The sequence below is a fragment of the Apium graveolens genome, chromosome 5 (genome assembly GCF_009905375.1).
Source record: "Apium graveolens cultivar Ventura chromosome 5, ASM990537v1, whole genome shotgun sequence".
In the NCBI taxonomy this organism is placed as follows: domain Eukaryota; kingdom Viridiplantae; phylum Streptophyta; class Magnoliopsida; order Apiales; family Apiaceae; genus Apium; species Apium graveolens.
This window is the reverse complement of record NC_133651.1, coordinates 131,404,116-131,412,656: the sequence shown is the minus strand read 5'-3', so window position 1 is coordinate 131,412,656 and position 8,541 is coordinate 131,404,116.

The following is an 8,541-nucleotide window of genomic DNA, read 5'->3' as shown; positions in this document are numbered from 1 at the left end:
CCTTACAGTCAATGTCATTTTAACCACCTCCAAATAATTTTCTACCTCATTTCAATCACAGCTTATGTGAAGATGTTTTCCTTAAAATCTAATGAGTAAAAAAAAAATATCACCATCTTTTTCCATAAGTTATTGCCTCAGTGTTTAGAGGTTAATCACTGTCACGACTGACTTTCAATCATACTTAGAACATCTTTTATCTTAGGCTCTAATTGCCCTGAACAATTTCGACCTTTACTGGTTCGATCCATACTCTCTCGTGGTTTAACACGTGCCTCACTTGGCATAATTATAATTACGTCATATTCCCTTTATCAACATTTCTATTCTTGAGAATTTTGAATATTACCTTTCTCCTTGTAAAACCTCTAAGGTTATCCTTGAATCGTTCCTCCTGTATTCCCTAGATACAGGGCATATCAAGATACCATTTATTAATACCAGAATCATTGTCTATATACTTCTGAAAAATTTCTCCACTGATCCTTAAAGGTTGTTATTACCTTAATCCTTTCCAATTCATACTGTCAAAACTCATACTATCCCTATTAAGGATGAAATGCCAACCTTTATGCATTACCCTAGGATTCATTTTAAGTTACCGATGTTCTATCCTTAATTCCACCTTTAAAAAGGGTACATGCATCCTTCCATGGATAAATCAAGTCATACATCCCTGATAGGGGTGTCTTATTCAATCATTCCCACCTCGATAGTATATGCCTAATTTTCACAATAACATCCGTATTCAAAATGAGGTCAATCAATATGGCCTCCAAAAGATAACAACGGTTATCCGCTTTTTTTGCCTAATCTGGTAACGATAACAAGGATGTTCTGGAAGATATTGGTCGTGTTCAACGCGAACTTGTTCTTAATAATTCCTTATTTACTTTTGTTGTTTATCTCAACAGTCATCTCAATATTGGGATATCTTTCATACCTGGCGTCTCCCTTTCTGGGTATCAAGCCACCGGTCTTACACTTCACATTCTTGAAGGTCACTTCCTTCATCCAATTTTCCTAATTTCTTACTTTCTTGTCTCCTCAGTCTATCCGTGTCTCATTATTTATCCTTCGAACTATCTCAAGGTTTCCTCAAACTCTATTGCCTTTATATTCCTTTCCACTCCAGTTTCTTTTTATTTTCCTTTCTCTTCTCATTATTTCATGAACCAACACAACATAAGCATTGATTTCAAACATCCCGTCATTCTGGATTCGTGTCCTCAAAACGAATCTTGACAACTTTTACAACTTAGATTCATAACTCATCATACTCATCCGCTTTTATTCTAGCTCCAAAGCTTTTACACTATCTCTATACTCTTGGGAAGCACTTTCCTGAAAACAATTGACTGAACTTAATTCAGTTTATTATAATCTCTTGCTCCGTGCCTTCCTTGGCCTTTCACCAGCGAGTGGCCTCTCTCTTAGGAGGGTAAGTGACAAAAACCGTCTTTTGTGATTCATCAATCATTTAGAATCTCAAATGATTCCTATATTTCCTTTAGCCAGGCTCTTACCTCGACTAGGTCAACCTGTTCCTTGGAACTCTGAGAGCTTAGAGACTTAAAGGTCCTGAAAGAATTTCCTATCGCATTGTTTCCTCAAGGTGGTGGTTGGGGATAATAGTCTAAGTTCTGTCTAGATAGGTCCATAAATTTCCGTATAGGAGTACCGTCTCGGGTCTCCTTTCCTTACTCGACTTTCTGTTTCCTTAGTATGAAATGTTTCAACCTTCTCCCATAATCGGGGTTATCTTATACATTAAAAACCTTGTTTTCCACTCTATTATATTATGGGTTCTTTCTTTCTTGATGGGAACCTCCCTGACTATCACATTCAGGGTTTGCCCTAAATCTTATTCCTCAAACTATGGCTCTCATCTAAGTTCTCATCCTTAAGCTCTTGAACTTTCGGAACCCAAATTCTGTAGGAATACCTCATTATTCCCTTATCATCTTTCTCGGTATTAATCTTTTATCTAATTGTTAGCTCTCTGCCTTCATTCATCACTTTTTCTGGCACAATATGTTCTCTTCCGATAATTCGGACTGTATTGCAATCTCAAACATCTTTTCGGTACCGGTTCCGGTTACCTTCACTTCTATTTCCATTTTCTCAAAATCTCTTATAAACTCTCTCAAAGACATGATCATCTTGAGTCTCTCCTTTTTACTAAGGGCATCAGCCACCACATGGGCTTTCCCCGAATGATACAGAATCTCCCAATCATAATTCTTGATTAGCTCTAACCGCCTCCTCGGGCGTATGTTGAGCTCTTTCTACGTAAAAATGTACTAGAGCTCCTATGGTTTGTGAATCTCACACTTCTCTCCATACAAGTAGTGCCTCAAATCTTTAGGGCAAAACTATTGCCATGAACCCAAGCTCATGGGTGGGGATATCGAATTTTAAATTCCCTTAATTGTCTTGACGTGTACGCGATTACCTTGTTGTGCTGTATAAGAAGCACCCTAATTCCTTATGCGAAGCGTCAATATAAATCACAAAATCTCCTTTTTCCATCCGACAATGCCAATATAGGGGTCGTCACCAACCTTTGCTTTAGTTGTTAAAAGCTTTTCTCGTATTTCTCTGTCCATTCAAACTTCTCAGTATTACGAGTAAGCCGCGTTAAAGGGGGCTACTATCTTTACAAACTTGAACGAACCTCCGATAGTGATCGACCAATTCTACCTCTGGTAGTCGACCTAACCATGGTCATCAATTCATCAGTGGTCCTTTATTCATTCTTGTCAGGATCCTCCATGGGATCCTCCTCAGCAACTATCCCTTCTAGGACAACATCCTCAACATGAACATCATCCGATCCCGCGTTAGGACGCTCTATCGGATCCATAATCTGATCTTCAATAAGTAGTAAAACATCATCGCGTTGTTGCTCCTCAACCTCAGGGTTCGGAGTCCCGCTACCATATACGATAACGAACTACGCTTCTATCACGATATTTATAAGGGTTCCCATAAGGGTTTTAACTGTCAGTACTACGTTAGGTAGCCCGACTAGGAACTTGGCAAGAGTTCTTATTATCTTAGTGAACTTATTATCTTAACGTCACATCATCTCTGAGGTTTATAACGCTTAGCTCTGATACCACTTCTGTAACACCCCCAAATCTGGGGTCGGGGATCCGGGTTGTCACGAGTTCCATTTCCCTTAATAACACCCAATCTTAATAAACAATCAACTACTCTGTACTATGACCCCACAATACACACACACACACCACAAGTTATAGTCTCAGAGATGAATACCAAAAATAACATAAGTCATGTTATTCCATAATTATAAGTCATTACACCTCAAAAGGGTTTCTGAATAAATTTACATTTCTTTTCCATTATTATAATTCATATTATACATAAGTCTGGTTTATCAATAGTTGAAAACCTAGCCTATTGGTAGCTCCTACCTTAGCTACGGCGGCATCAACGCTTCCAGAAAACTGCGGAACATTTTCTAACCGCTTGCGAATTGGAAGCTTGGTCCTGTTCATCTTTTCTATTTGTTGTTGTGTGATGAAAGAAGAAAGCAAGGGTGAGCAGCAAGCCCACCAAAATAATATGTATAATGATTTACAATATGCGAGCCTTCTCATAGTACTCATGAAAGTCTTGGTCAAAAGAAATGAACCAAGTTTGATATCTTAATACGATGAAGTCGCAAAATATTCAGTATATATACATATATACTTTTCAAAATCTTGGAAGTCCTCTTCCATGTATAATATACACAAAGTTCCAGTTTATAACTATATAAAAATATCGTTGCAAGGTGATCTCATATATCTAACCTTGTCTCAACGTTTTTCTAAAAGTCTTTGATATGCATAAGATAATCATTAACTAGATATAAGTTTAAAAGATGAAGTTACAAGATACTCCAATATACTTATATCTTTTCCGAATACTACTTGAACTACCACCGTTCAAGTTATAATTAGTTTCAAAAGTTCATCACACTGATGAGACTACAAGATAAGACTTGAATAGATTCAATCTTTGAAATATTTTGAAGGAAATGAAGTTATGATATACTTCATTAAGTCCTGATATATATATACACCTATATATATACATACATTTCCTGAAAACCTCTGTTATGTAAAGTATGAACAGAATTACAATATCCAATAAATTTGGAAAGGAAAGAATTTTGGCATAAACCTGATATCTTGCTGATCAGGCAAAGATACCAATAAGTAACCTTTTCTACTAGTAGATGGACGAATTCCCCACTGGTCATCACCCTGGTCGTAATAGGACCTTATGCTGGACTGCCACTCAGCCACTTATGCATTTGATGGACTCCCACTGAGCCACTTACACTATCATGGACGCCCACTGAGCCCATTTTGCTTATGCCGACTCGATAGATGGACTTACTTCCCGAACGTTGGGTAAGTAATGAATTCATTTACCAAAACTGCAACCTTGTTGCGAATATAAAATACACCACAGAGCCGGATCCCTCTGGTTTTGAGGGAGTATTTAAATCCCCTTTAAAAAGGATGATCATAAATATAAAAATGAGTTTTGGGATCCGCTCTAACTTTTAAAAATCATTTTGAAGACTCGAAAACACTTTAAGGAGTGGTTGGAGCAATGCTGATTTAATAAAATAAATCAGTCCCAATGTATTTAGAAAATATCTGAATATTATTATTTAAATAATATTCCCATAAAGAATAATTGAGGTAGAAGTTGGAAAACTTATACTTGAAATGAATAGTAAATAATCAAAGATATACTTATACGAAAGTAATATCTTTATTTTAATAATCAAAAGTAAGTTTGATTATCGAACATTATTCTTTAATAAAATAAAGAATATTAAATAATACGCGGAGTCATAATACCTCGAATGAATAGTATAAATAATATTCATTAAATAAATAAAGGAGTCATACATCCTCAAATGAATATCCAAATAATAATCATTAAACAATATAAACTGAGTCTTAAGCCCTCGAATGAATATTCGAAATAATATTCAATTAATACAATCAAAGGAGTCATAAGTCCTCGGATGAATATTCGAAATAATATTCAATAAATAAAATAAAGTTAAAGTTATCGAATAAACCTTATTCGATTAATAGTTTTGAAAACTATAACCATATATATATAAAATATATATAATATTCTCGGGAACATCGACTCCCGGTTTAGAAATATGTTCACCTTTTTATCCCCTATATTAAGGGTAAACTCAAATACCGCTTATCTCTAGCATAGGTATTATGCAACTATAAGCATTTGAACCAACAGATATATAAATCAAGAATATGAAACAGGCATGCATATATACCATATCACATGCTATAATATATCGCAAGAATTTGCTAATAACAAATATGCATTTATCACAAGATCATGCATATACAGATATACATCACAACAACAGTATAACGGGTAGAAAACTTGCCTGAGCGACTGGGGGTTACAAATGGCTCGGGACGAGTCTGGTAACCTATAAACAACATATAAGTTGGAATTAAACCGAAGTCACTTGTAAATCTATACTTTAACCAAATTAGACTCTAACGCTCGCTTTGCGCTTACTGATTCTCTTAAGTCGCTCGAGTACCCTCGGCTCCACCATTTTTAATAAATTAACCATTATGAGTTTTAAGGCAATTCCTTCACGAGTGTCTTACCAACTGACTATTACACTTTACATAAATGTTTCATATGCCAATTAGTCATTTAAGGTCTTTAACCTATGTTTCAAAGTAAGGCGAGGGGTAATATTTCGTTCGCGAAACGTCGTTACTTAAAATGGCCGTTTCTCCTAAACCGTACATCGGAATCAAACGAACCACATATCAAAATGAAGCTCGTAACATGAACTATCTAAAAATGGCAATGGTCAAAACCTAACAGGGAGTTCTCGGGTCCTGATGTTAAGAGAAAAAACAGTCTAAAGTAAATCGGACATTACGACGGCTACGTTTACGCGATTTCCCAAATTTTTACCATTCCAAATCATATCAATCCAACTACCAATCAACAACAACTCAAGATACACATCAATTCTACTGATTTCAGTCATAATAAGCTCAAGGATCTCAATCCAATCATATATTATAACATCTCCAAATTCAACTAAACTACTTAACAATTAAGCTCGAATCATGCTTATCATTCAAATTACTACTCATCCATCCAAACCATCTCCAAACTTCAACATTCAAACTTATTACTAAAGGGTGTGAAGATTTATACCTTTCTTGGAGGGTGGAAAGTTACTAGGAAGCCTTATGGAGCCTCCTACAAGCTTGATCTTTCTAAAGAAATCAAGAACACAAAGTTAGGCTTTAAAGTTTCTAAAAGTCCGATTGAAAGAACTGTAAAAATGAGGGTCTTACCATACTTATTTGGACGAGACTTGTGAACACGAGTTGTAGGCCATCTCAATACCTTTCCAACGAACTATAGAACACAACATTTGAGTGAGTATTGAAGGATATATGGCAGTTTGAAGTTGCTGTGTTTATTTTGGCCGAGAGCTTGATGAAGAAAAGGGAAGAGCTTTTGTGTTTTTTGAGATTTGTTTTGATTTGCCTTGGTTGGTTGACTTTGTTTTGTTTTAATCATTTTTAACCATGAAAAATTGTGTGGTTATAAATCAACCACACTTCTTTCCCTTATGTCATGCTTTGGTCATCATGTGATGTCACCCTCCACACTTGTCCTCTTCTTGTTGGTTTGATGACATCATCATCCCTAACCTCCTTGATTAACTCTTAATTGCTTGCCTAATGACCGCTGATCTGTTATACGGTTCGCTTAACTTTCGTTTTCGTTTATCGTTTGAGGGATCAGACCCGGGATCTTATTACTTAGGTTTCTTTAACCTTTCTCAATACATTATGTTCCTTTCATGATCCTCTCTTAAAATCTTTGAATTTAAATCCTATTTATCCTGTTACCTTATACTCACTTCTTTCTGTATCTGGTGGATTTTCGGGAAAAATTAAAGTGTTCGGAATTGGATTCTGACGATCTTTACATACACTTATATACCATATAGAGTACTAATAAAATCTCAGAATATCAATAACAGAACCCCTACATAGTGTGGCATGAAAAGTTTTCTTATTCAGCATAATCAGCAAAATCACTATTCATAAGGGTTTCAAAAATTCCAAAAATTGGGGTTATTACATTATCCGTCGAAGAACAACCACTTGTCAACGGATGAGAGATATCCGTTGAAGAAGGAAAAGATGTAGATATTGAAAGTGACATAATTGTTGAATCTGTGTGAATTGATTTTAAGTGAGGTGACACAGATTCTTCAAATATATCTGAAATAATTGGCTGATGATCCAACAAATCATCTAAAAGATGATGATCATCAGGTTTTGAGTGGGGCTCCTCCCTGAGTTTTAATGAGGGAGAATCAGGAAGTGATGTGAATACCATATCCACATCCAGAGAGGGTGATGGAGAATTTGATGATGGGTGTGTTTCTATTATGAGAGAATGGGGTTGTGACTCCACATTTCCTGGAGTCACATCAAGCTGAATTTGAGAAGGCAAAGATACAGGTGGATGTATATGTGCTGTGTGTGCCCCTTGTGTGGAAACTAGGGTCTTGGCCTTCTTCTTCCTTGAAAAGGCTTTGATTGGTGAATTTGTGGCTTCAGTGTCCCTCCCTCTTTTGTTCTGTGTCCCTGGTTGGGGACTATTTTCAATAGTTGCACCCTTTTGGGAGGATGTAACTAGGGATGTGTTGGACTCCTTTTGAACCACCACAGTCTTTTGAGAGACTGTGGCTTGGCTAGCTGGGGTACCACTCACCTCTCCCACCTTATCATGGGGGTTTTCTTGATGTTCACCCCTCCCCTCACCACTCACACCCTGTTCACTCCCTTCAGGGTTTATGGTAGTTGTTACAACTGTTGTCTTTTGAGAAACAACAGAGGTGGTTTTCTTTGACTTGTGTTTTGAAATCTTAGTTTGGGTGGCTTTGGTAGGAACCTGTTTGAACAAAGACACAGATTTCATTGCCATACTGGAAGGCAAAGAAATAATGGGGTTGGAAACAGTAGGAGTTATAGAAGTGTTTACCTCACTTACCTGTGGTGCATTCATGATTGGCAAATATACCAATGGCACCTGGCTGTTGAGGTTCATTCTCAAAAGGTCTGCAAGGACCCTTTTCTCTTGTGCCCAGCATTTGAGTTTATTGTTCTCATTAGATATAACCAATCCTTCAGCAACATGGTTAGCCAATAACATAAAGAATCTAGCATTGTAGATGTTATGTGGTCTATTAGCTTTGTTACCTAATCTGGAACCTAATTCTAGCATGACACAGTTGCTAAAATTAAAGTACCTATCAGAAACTAGCATATAGAGCATATTAACAAGAGATGAAGTTATGGTATCAAAATTGCTAATCTTTCCAAAGAAAACCTTCATAAAGGCATCTCCAAGAAAACTCCATTCTTTCCTAAGGCCCTTCCTTCTAATACTACCTAAACTAGCATAATCAAAAGCATA